At 46.8% G+C, this 12199-nt stretch overlaps 2 pseudogenes; one reads left to right on the top strand and one right to left on the bottom strand.

Moving 5' to 3' along the window:
* Positions 1–1779: 1779 nt before the first annotated feature.
* LOC136536004 (xylan O-acetyltransferase 14-like) lies at positions 1780–3027 on the bottom strand (annotated as a pseudogene).
* A 1477-nt stretch (positions 3028–4504) lies between these two features.
* Positions 4505–11197, top strand: LOC136515724 (amino acid transporter ANT1-like; annotated as a pseudogene).
* The last annotated feature ends 1002 nt before the right edge of the window (positions 11198–12199 follow it).

Genomic DNA, 12199 nt, shown 5'->3' with positions numbered 1-12199 from the left:
CAAACAAAAATATTAATTTTCAGGCCGGGCAAGATCATGCAAAAGGCATTTTGTGTTTCCTGGACGACTGTGGTTACGCTAGACCATGTAGAAGGCAAGCACACTGTCTTTTAGCTATATTTACTCAAAAATTGTATGATCTAACCCAAACACAACCCAAGTTGTAGATCATGCCAAAAATCATGCCACGGTTGGCCCTAAAATAGCATGGGTCATTGAGTGACGTCGTCGGGAAATCCACGCATTTCTTTCCTTCCACAGCTCCCGAAGATCTTGTTGTTCGGATAATCATGTTAGGAGTCTTGCTTAACATCCATGCCACCCTAAGTTGTTGTGTCCGTTAGAGCACCCAATTCTCTTGCGATACCATATTATTTGGTGACATTGAGCAATAAAATAGTTCGGCGTTTCATTTGGTGTGTGGCGCAAGGGTAGCCCTAACAATAGTTAAAATAGGAATTGTCTAGGCAACAATTGAATGTTTTCTGATTTTTTCCCGTGCATCTACACTGTCTTTTAGCTATATTTACACTGTCTTATTACTATATTTACAATATTTTTTTCATTGTAATTTATTGGACACAGTGATGTAATTTGGGGAGATTGCACATCTTAGAGAAATATATGTCAGTTTTTTTAGAAAAAATATAAATTATTTCTATATATTACAAATATCAGGGATATATATGTCAAATTGTTCAAAAATTTCAGAAAAAATTCAAATTAATCACAAATTGCGTAAGGTTGTTCACTTGGCTGGCCTTGTGCGGGCGCTCTCGTCTCGCGCGGCGGGGGCAGGGGACGTGGGGGGCAGTCAGGCAGCGCGAGACGTCGGGCCAATCACAGCCAATCACAAATCAAACGGCCTGGAATCCGGTTGTTGAAAGAAGCTAAAACAAACGATAGCCATGTAGCAATTGTATTAAAATAACTAGCTCATATCATATTTTATTTAGTAAGAAATAATGATAAAAGCAGCTAGATATATCTTTGTGAAGAGCTAAGCTCCCCACACTTGTCTATGATTCATGGTGTATGCTCACATATATTTCTGTGTTAGTATATTAGGTCGTTTCATTTTTTTTTTCTTGTTTTAACTTTATATGAGAGCAACTCGACTCTATTATTGAGGGTGTCCTAAAGTGCATAGTTGCTGATTTGTGCCAACCATACGCTCCAACCTATCTGCTATCCATAACGATTTTGGAATAAGAGCAAATAACAGAATTTGGCCAACCACACACGCTCCAACCTATCTACTCTCCCCGTCTCAAAATAGCTGTCGTTCTCGCTTTCTACGAAATAAATTAATGAATTTTATATTAAAAATGAATATTTAAGATATACAAATAATATCATTAGATAGATCGTTCAATCTATTTTTATAATAAATTTATTTGAAGATACAAATATTGCATATATTTTCTACAAATCTAGTCAAAGTTACGGCGCGAAAACAAAAAATGACAGTTAATTTGGGACGAAGGAGTACTATCCATAACGACTATGGAATAAGAGCAAAATAACATAATTTACATTTTGGTGGTGCCCAAGCTTAGTATCCACTTAGCCAATGAACTATGCTGCATAGGACGACCGAGTTGTGTACTGCAGTGCCCGTGTTCATTCAGTCTAGCTACAACTACAAACTACGCTGTTGCTTTATATAATTTTCAAATTACATTTGCAAAGCGTAACCCCTAAAATTGATGAAATAATGATAAAGAATAAAAAAATGAGCTGCGAAATTGGTGAGCGGCCGGGTATGCCGCCACCTAGCTACGACGACGACACGAGGTGCACATAGAGCATCTGGTTCCAGACGTCGGGCACGCCGGGGAGGCACCAGTGGATGCAGTCGGCGCCGCTGCCGGGGTCGCGCGCCCGCGCCTCCAGCTCCGCCGCTGTGGGCGGGCTCCACTGCCGCCGGTGCACCGACGGGTTCGCGTCCTTGCGGTACTCCGACAGCTGCGTCACGTTGAGCACCCGCACGGCGACGCCGCGCGCGCCCAGCCGCTCCACCTGCGCCTCCACGGCGCGCGCGAACACCGGGTCCGTGTCCTGTCCGCGGTGCCCATCCGCCATGATCGGCTCTGTCTCGTTGTAGCACTGGTGGTTCCCGCTGCTCCCGGCCGCCTCCCACTCGTCGGAGTGGAGGTGCGTCGGCGACATTCTCGTGAAGAAGAGCTGCGTGCGGGCGCGGTCGACGTGGCGCTCCAGCCACTCCGACCACGTCTTGATCGACAGCTCGAACGCACGCAGGCTGTCGGTCACCTCGTACGTCGCCCTGTGCGCGCCCTCTGCCGCCGCCTCGAACGACCCCCACCTACACGTACGCACGATGTACCGAACGCACGTACAGAACGCACGTACCGAACGCACGCTGGAGAACCGGATGGTCCGAGTTCGACTCCACCAGCAGCGGCGACCAGTAGAAGTCCACCGACGCATTATACTCCTAAACGCAAAATTTGATGGCGTCACTCACTCAGGTGGCATACATGTTGAATGGCAGACATGGTGGATCGGCCGTACATGGATCTTGAAGGAAACGAGGGATCTGTTGCCGCCGACCATGGACCTGCGCAACATAGGCGTGGCGGTGTCGATGAGGCAGACCTTGGATATCCACTGGTTCCGGTTCAGCGAGTCGTCGACGAAAGCCAGCCGCTTGCCGCGCGTGGCCTCTGGAGCAGCTTCACAGCGTCGAACCTGCCCGGCCGGTGGCATTCATCAGCAACTGATCACCAGGAAACAAACGCGCTCCTACGCATGCATGCGGGAGACACGCATCTCGGAAGATCGCAGCAGTAGATATTTTAGGCCTCTCGGCCATCCGTGGACCGACAGGCCTCTCGGGTAGCCAACAGCCGACATGTCCCTCCTCTACCGTATGTTTTGGAGGAAAACGTGCATCCAGTTCTAGCTCTCGGTCTTCTTTCCTTCACGAAGTCCAGTTCTAGCTCTCGGTCTTCTTTCCTTCACGAAGTCCAGTGGAATGAAGCACAGGACAGGCCTCTCGGCCATCCGTGGACCGACAGGCCTCTCGGCTAGCCAACAGCCGACATGTCCCTTACAGAGGCCAACCGGCTATCCTCTACCGTATGTTTTGGAGGAAAACGTGCATCCAGTTCTAGCTCTCGGTCTTCTTTCCTTCACGAAGTCCAATGCAATGAAGCACAGTGAGGCATTGTTAGCATGTCTGGTGACATGCAAGCTGGTCGGAGTCTTGTGTATAAAAGCCTAATAACACACGTTAATATTTATACTTTTAAGTTTTAGCACCGCTTCCATTCCTGTGTTCCAAACACCAATGTTTCAAAAATTTCTAAGTTTTTCATTCCTTTGTTTTAACACTACATTCCTGTCTCTTTCCTATGTTTTGTTCAATTCCTCTGTTTTTATATTCGTGCATTCCAAACAGGCCCTAGATATTTGCATTGTGAAAATAATAATAAACTAAACAGGCGGTGCTCAAAGAAGACAAACATGCGTTTCTTTCTTCCTGTATGTAATGACACATTCATCCAAATGTATTTCAAAAAAATATTCTAATTTTAAATGATATGTTTTAGTAAATGATTTACGGTGTAACACCGAGCGTGTTACATCTTTCTCTCTCCCTTCTCTTTTTTTTTCCACATCAGCAAAAATCCTACAAGGTAATGCATGAAACGGCGTACGAGATAGATGAGATAGTTGAGGTATAGCAATATACCTACCTACTTACCCGTTTGTAGTAACGGACTACCGTACAAAAAGATTTTCTCCGTCCGAATCCAAAAGGAAAAAATACAGAAGGATTGCGCTTAATCATTGGCCCGCTCTCCCATGACTCGCCAATACGTGATTCTTCTCTGGCGATGAGATTACGGTGACAGACGATCGTGCTGCACGCGGCTGCTCCTCTTGTCAGCCACTCGACGCCTCCAGATCCACGAGCCCTACCGCGACAACCGGATGGATCCCGACGGTCGACGGCGACGATCCAACCACCAGATCCACCGGGGCCAAACCAATCCGTGATCCAATAAAAAAATGGTTGCCAAAATCCAGTCAGCCTGCTATTTCGAGGTGTTTAGTTCTACCTCCTAAACTTTAGTCATTGTCCTATCAAATATTTGGACACATGCATAGAGTATTAAATATAAACTAATTATGAAACTAAATACATAGATTAAGATTAATTTACTAGACGAATTTTTAAGCCTAATTAGTCCATGATTTAACAATGCCTTGCTATAGTACGTTTGCTAATGATAAATTAATTAGACTTAATAAATTCGTCTCGCGAATTACTGACAGATTCTATAATTTATTTTTTTATTAATATCTAAACACCCCTGCGACACCAATAAGACACTTCTTAAACTTTATTCCTGCATCCGCACACACGTGTTCGTTCCCTGCCAGAACACGCGCGCACATATGACACAGCACAGGATGCGTGCCACTGTGGCTGCTCGGCCACCCACCCACCCCACACCCGCCACGCCATCTCATGATGACATGGTCGGATCATCCGATCCATTCATCCTCATCTCCGCGCGCGTCGATCCAAGAGCACGATGCACGAGTAGGAAAAGGAATTGCGGAAAGAGACGCGTCGACGTCGGTTTAAGGCCTCCTTCATTGCTCGAGGCAGGCTTCCTTCTCCCCTCCATAGAGACGGCGTTGGTTGCCGCCGGTCAATGGCGGCGGAGGCGAAGGCGCCGCTGCTGCAGGAGGCGCGAAGGGGTGCCACGCCAGCGTAGACCATCGGGAACATCGTCGTCTCCATCGTCGGCACCGGGGTGCTCGGCCTGCCCTACGCCTTCCGCAACGCCGGCTGGCTCGCCGGCGCTCTCGGCGTCCCACCTTCTACTGCACGCTCCTGCTGGTCAGTACAGTAACAGTGCATCCATCCATGCTCCTCCTACTTCCATCAATCTTTGCTCCAGATCTAGCTTACTGAGTGATCCAAAATTTCGTCGTCTGCCAAAATGAAGCTGGAATGCAGAGACAAGCTTCGAGAGCAAGAGACGGAGGAGGACGGCGAGCAGCACCGCTGCTGCAACTATACCTACGGCGACCTGGGCGAGAGGTGCTTCGGCCGGATCGGCAGGAACTTCACGGAGGCCACCATCATCCTGTTGCAGACGGGCGGCACCGTGGCGTACCTCGTGTTCATCGGCCAGAACGTGTCGTCCGTGTTCGCCACCGAGGACGGACACGGCCGGCTGACGCCGGCCACCGTGGTCCTCGCGCTGCTGCTGCCGGTCCAGGCAGCGCTCTCGCTGGTGCGCTCGCTGTCGTCGCTCGGGCAGTTCAGCATCCTCGCCGATGCTCAGGCAGTTCTGCTTCGAGGGCTTCTGCATGATGCTAGCGCTCGAGGTGTCCATGGCCGACCGCAGCAGGTTCCGCTCCGTGCTCCTCCAGGCCATCGCCGGCGTCACCGACGTGTACGTCTGCTTCGGCGCTGCGGCTACCTCGCCTACGGCGACGCCACCAAGGACATCATCACGCTCAACCTCCCGAGCACCTGGTCCACCGCCCCCGTCAAGGTCGGTCAGGAAAAAAACTGTCTCACGCTCGAACACGGCCGGCCCCATCGGGCCATCGGTGAAACGAAACCAGAGGCTAAAAAATGGCTACTTTTTCCTGCAGGTGGTGCTGTGCATCGCGCTGGCGCTGACATTCCCGGTGATGATGCACCCGATCCACGAGATCGTGGAGGCGCGGCTGCTGGCGCCGGGCGGGTGGCTGCGCAAGCGCTGCCACGTCGGCGGCGCCATGGAGCGGGCGGCCCTGCACGCGAGCCGCGTCGCGGTGCTGGTGGCGCTGTCGGCCATCGCGTGCTTGTTATAAACGATGTATAGGAATATGAAGTAAAGAATCAAATCACAGGAGACATACGATTTAACGTGGAAAACTCCTCTGATGTGAAGGGGAAAAACCACAGGCACCAGCCAGCAACAATCTCACTATCTTAAGAGTTTTGGGTTACATGCCTATGGCGGCTTACAAGAGAATCAAGTCTCCACGAAACCCTAGCAAGGGTGTATATACCGTACCGTACCGCGGGGGCTCCGCCCCCCGCACCCCCCGAGCACAGGGGCGAGATCTGATGGGCCGGCTTTAGACTCCGCTACGCTCCGGCCCAAGCCTCCCGCGACGGGCCTCCGCTTCGCTCCGTCAGAAGCCTGGCCTATATCCTGGAGTGAATTTGGAACAACTCCAACAAACTCCACCTTGAGACAAATTCATCTTGTATCATAAATCAACCATTCATCCTGAACATAACAAAGATAGAAAAACCACTAGTGCCAACAATAGTCTCTTGGACTATCTAATTAAACCAACTAAGCTTGAGCACAGCTCAAACTTAGCAACAGGAACAGGCTTTGTCATCATATCAGCAGGATTATCATGAGTACTAATCTTGCATACCTTCAGCTTACCTTCTTCAATCACATCACGCACAAAATGATACTTGATATCTATGTGCTTAGTTCTCTCATGGAACATCTGATCTTTAGTGAGGTAACTTGTACTTTGACTGTCACAGTGCAAACTTATGCAAGATTCAACTCCACAAAGCTCAGCGTACAAACCTTTCAGCCAAATTAATTCTTTGCACGCTTCACAAATAGCCATATATTCTGCTTCAGTAGTAGACAAAGCAACAACTCACTGTAAAGTAGCTCTCCAACTCACAGCACAACTGCCAACAGTAAACACATAACCTGTAAGTGATCTTCGCCTGTCCAGATCAGCAGCATAATCAGAATCCACATAGCCAATAAGACCCTTATCAGTTCTTCCAAACTTTAAACAGGAATCTGCTGTGCCTCTGAGGTACCTGAAAATCCACTGAACTGCCCTCCAATGTTCTTTGCCAGGATTAGACATATATCTACTAACAAGACTCATAGCATATGACAAATCTGAACGAGAGCAAACCATGGCATACATCAAAGAACCAACAGCACTAGAATAAGGAACCCTTGACATGTATTCAATCTCTGCATCTATACTAGGACACTGAGCAGCTGACAACTTAAAGTGAGGTGCAATAGGGGTACTAACAGCCTTAGCATTTTGCATGTTGAAACGCTGAAGAACTTTCTTGATATAATTTTGTTGACTAAGAAATAGCAAACCAGATTTTCTGTCTCTACTAATTTCCATACCAAGAATTTTCTTAGCACTACCGAGGTCTTTCATATCAAACTCACTACTCAATAGCTTCTTTAACTTAGTGATTTCAATCTTACTTTTGGCAGAAATTAGCATATCATCAATATATAACAGCAAATATATAGGTGATCCATTAACATGCTTGATGTAAACACAGCTATCATACTTAGATCTTTTAAAACTGTGTGCTAACATAAATGAATCAAACTTCTTGTTCCACTGACGAGGGGACTGTTTCAAACCATACAAGGATCTCTTCAACTTGCACACATATTTTTCCTTGCTAGGCACTATGAACCCTTCTGGTTGGTCTATATATATGTCCTCCTCAAGCTCTCCATGCAAAAACGCAGTCTTCACATCTAACTGCTCAAGCTCAAGATTATGTGAAGCAACAATACTAAGGAAAGTAGGAATTGAACTGTGTTTTACCACTGGAGAGAACACATCATTGTAGTCAACACCCAGAATTTGACTGTAGCCTTTAGCAACTAACCTTGCCTTATACTTTGGAGGCTCGCTTGGAGATAAACCCTCCTTTCTCTTGAAGATCCATTTGCAGCTAATGGTCTTCTTATTCTTAGGCAAAGGTACAATCTCCCATGTACTGTTCTTCTCAAGAGACTGCATCTCCTCATGCATAGCAGAAATCCAATTCTCAGTATCACCACAACGAATAGCTTCTTTATAGGTTGCTGGCTCATGAACATTCTCCACCTATTCAGCACAACTCAAAGCATAGTAAGACAAATTACACTCTTCAATAAGATGCTTAGGAGGTGCAATTATCCTTTTTGACTTGCGTTGAGCAATAGGTAAATCCTCCTCTAATTGCAAAATAGGAGAAGTTTGCTGAACATCATCATGAGCATCATCCTCAGTAACATCATTATCATGGTCACCATGCTCATCAACAGGCTCCACCTACACACCTGTATCATCATCAACATGCTTCACCTGCATGCGCATACGCTGCAGCTCCTTTTCTAGAACATGATCTGAGGGCAAACTGTTAGTAAACATCACAGATTCATTGAAAACAACACTCCTGCTCATAAAAGTCTTTCCTGTTTCAGGATTCCACAATTTATAGCCTTTGACTCCCGAACTATAACCAAGGAAAAGACACTTAACAGCTCTAGGCTCTAATTTTCCATTATCAACATGAGCATAAGCAGTGCATTCAAAAACTTTCAACTGTGAATAATCAGCAGGCGTACCAGACCATACCTCAATGGGAGTTCTTTTATTTAGTGAAATAGAAGGCGACCTGTTTATCAAGTAACAGGCAGTATTAGCAGCTTCAGCCCAAAAACGCTTGCTCATCCTGGCATTAGACAGCATGCAATGGGCCTTGGACATGATGGTTCTGTTCATGCGTTCGGCCACACCATTCTGTTGTGGAGTATGGGGTATGGTGTGATGCCTAACAATGCCTTCCAATCTGCAATAATCATTAAATTCACGTGAACAAAATTCTCCACCATTATCAGTACGAAGCAATTTTACCTTCCTTTCAGTTTGCCTTTCTATCATTACTTTCCAGTTCTTAAAAGCAGCAAAAGTATCATCTTTCTGTTTCAGAAAATAAGGCCAAGCCCTTCTAGAGTAATCATCAATAATTGTAAGCATGTAACGAGCACCACCAAGTGGGGACTTATGGGAAGGACCCCATAAATCAGCATGAACATAATCAAGAGTACCTTTAGTGGTGTGAACAGAAGTGTTGAAATGTACCCTTTTATGCTTCCCGAAAATACAATGCTCACAAAACTCTATTTTACTCGAAGTGCAGCCATCCAGCAGGTTTCTCTTCATCAATTCTGCCATACCATGGTGACTCATATGTCCCAAACACATATGTCAAAGGTTAGTTTTACTAGATTCATCATTAGTAACAGCAGCAACAGCGGAATCAGAACCAGGTAAAGTACACCCTCTAAGGACATATAACTTTGCAGAATTAAGATCACCTTTCAAGCAAACAAGAGAACCTTTTGATACCTTCAGAACGCCATCTGAACCGGAATATTTGTAACCTTCTGCATCAAGCGTGCTCAATGAGATAAGATTTCTGGACATCCCTGGTATATACCTGACATTTTTCAGCGTGCGTGTCATGCCATCATCAGTCTTGATCTGAACTGATCCAATCCCCACAATGTCACATGGGTTATCATCTCCCATCCGCACAACATCCCCTTTCTGCACAGGCTTATACGAGCTAAACCAATTTCTGTTAGTGCAAATATGAAATGAACATGCGGAATCGAGAATCCATTCATCATGACCAGCAACACAACCAACAAATACTACCAGACAATCTCCAGAATCATCATCAGACGCAGCAGTAGCAACAGAGACCTTACCGGCCGACTTGTTTTTCCTCTTCTCCTTATTCTGTACTTTTCTGCAATCCTCAATATTATGATTTGTCAGCTTGCAATAAACACAGAACTTTTTTATTACCATGCGGCTTAGACTTTGAACGGCCTCTCCTTTCGTAGTTCTTTCTACCATCATTGCCATCATTGGAGGATCTGTTTTCAGTTCTGCCTCTCACATGCAAAGCATCGCCCTTGGAGGACGACGTCCCGTCATTCTGCACCATGCCTCTCATCTTCTCCCTAGACTGGAGAGCCTCATAAACTTCCTTTAGGGTTAGTTCATCATGGCTCAAGAGTATAGTGTCACGAAAATTTGCATACGAATTTAGCAAAGAACATAGCAGTAAAAGACCTAAGTCCTCATCATCATACTTCACCTCCATCGACACTAGGTCGGCGACGATCTTCTTGAATTCAGCGATGTGGCTCATCACTGAATCGTCCTCCTTCATCTTCAGAGTGAATAGCTTCATCTTCATCTGCATCTTACTGGTTAGATCCTTGGACATACAGATCGATTCCAGTTTCAGCCATAGTTCTGCAGCAGTTTTCTCTTTCAGACACTCCTGCAAAATATCATTATGAAGATGCAACTGAATTAGGGCGAGCGCCTTCTGATCCTTGCGGATCTCTTCTGGAGTCCACTCGGCCTTCCTCTTTCCAAAACTGTCCAGCGCCTCATCATAGTCATGAGTCTACGCTAGAATCCCCCGCATCTTGACTTGCCATAGCGAGAACCGCGTGTCGTAGTTCAGCAGCGGAAGATCGAACTTCATCGACGTCGTCATGAACCCTAACAGCAACCAAAGCTCTGGTACCACTTGTTATGAACGACGTATAGGAATATGAAGTAAAGAATCAAACCATAGAGGAGACACACGATTTAACGTGGAAAACCCCTCCGATGTGAAGGGGAAAAACCACGGGCACCAGCCAGCAACAATCTCACTATCTCAAGAGTTTTGGGTTACACGCCTATGGCGGCTTACAAGAGAATCAAGTCTCCACGAAACCCTAGCAATAGTGTATATACCGTACCGTACCACGGGGGGCTCCGCCCCCCGCACCCCCCGAGCACAGGGGCGAGACCTGATGGGCCGGCTTCAGACTCCGCTACGCTCCGGCCCAAGCCTCCGCTTCGCTCCGTCAGAAGCCTGGCCTATATCCTGGAGTGAATTTAGAACAACTCCAACAGTGCTTCGTGCCGGCGTTCGGGTCGTTCGCGTCCTTCGTGGGGAGCACGGTGCGCGTGCTGCTCTCCTTCGTGCAGCCCACGATGTTCCACCTCCGCGTCGTGGGCCATGCCGTGGGCGCCGCGCACCGCACCGTCGACTGGGCCATCCTCCTCTTCGGCCTCGCGTTCACCGCGCACGGCCTGTACGGCGCCGTACTGTCGCGGCACTGACAACGGCAGGAGGCGGCGGCTGCCTAGTGCACGTTCCCATTCCAACACACGAATTTCTCTTCCACGCGCGCTTGTGTTGATAAGATAAGATAAAAAAAATGCAGCAGTTTCGTTGTAGTATAAATTGGTTGATTGATCCGTTTCGAATAGGCCGGCCTGGACAGGACTGGAGGATTTGTTCTCTCCTGCCTGTTTTCCGAAAATAAAAAATTACAAGCCATGTCGGCCGTCCAAGGGCCGCCAAGCTTGTCCGTTGGCGCTATGCGGAGACTAGTCGGCTCCTGGATGGCGGATAGGTACCTATCGGCTCTCCAGTTGTCCATAGGGCGACATACTACTACTCTTATCGTTCTTTTTATCCAAATGCTATATTTACAATTAATAATTAAAATACTATTATTTAAAAAAAAACTAGGAACTCAACAAGCATGATGGTGCAATAACGACGTTCCAATGCCTTGGACACGAGAAAATGCCACTTCTTCGTGTTACTAGCCTCATACAGCTTCCACCTCCATCCATTCTCCCGCAGTCTAGGCACCAACATACTAATCCTGAAACAATGCTCGAAGGGCGGAACACCCAAGTATTCATGTAGCCAGGCTCAAACTTGTTTCCGGCTATAATCTAACGGGGAATTCAGTTCTGTGTCAAACACCTAGAACTCGCTAAGGTGTACCCCGCAGTCCCCATATCTGATTTTACCGTTGCCATGGTAAATTCTGAAAGGGACGTTGAACGCGAGTTCAGTTCTTTTTAGCTCACAGACATTGAACGCGAGTTGAAAATACATCCTGCTAAGACGCAGTTTTAAGCTACTTGTCTGACAACAGGTATCGGACCACTCGGGCTGGTATACAAACGTCAGTGGTCCAAGTTTTCCCAAAAAGAACAAACAGGACCAGACACGTCCTTTGCTTACCATATAGAGTAAACGAAATCCATCCGTCCACCGTTACCCGTGGCACAAATCATGGTCATGGATAGCTACCCCTCTAAGGAGATAGCTATCTCCCATGTAATTAAATTCACTCTAAACAAGAGGTGTGGTAACGAGGATTGATAGACCAAGATAATGAACCGAGATGCCCATGCCCTAAACAAGAGGTTTGAGGGTCCATTGGCAGCTCAAATAGTATTTTAGTTGTTTCACAAAGAATGATCACAGCGTAGACCAAGAATATAATCTGTCATCATATACTTGGAAGAAGCAAATCAATCTTAAATT

The sequence above is a fragment of the Miscanthus floridulus genome, chromosome 2, assembly GCF_019320115.1.
Source record: "Miscanthus floridulus cultivar M001 chromosome 2, ASM1932011v1, whole genome shotgun sequence".
Classification (NCBI taxonomy): domain Eukaryota; kingdom Viridiplantae; phylum Streptophyta; class Magnoliopsida; order Poales; family Poaceae; genus Miscanthus; species Miscanthus floridulus.
The sequence above is the reverse complement of the archived record's forward strand: the minus strand, read 5'-3'. Positions and strand labels throughout refer to the sequence as shown.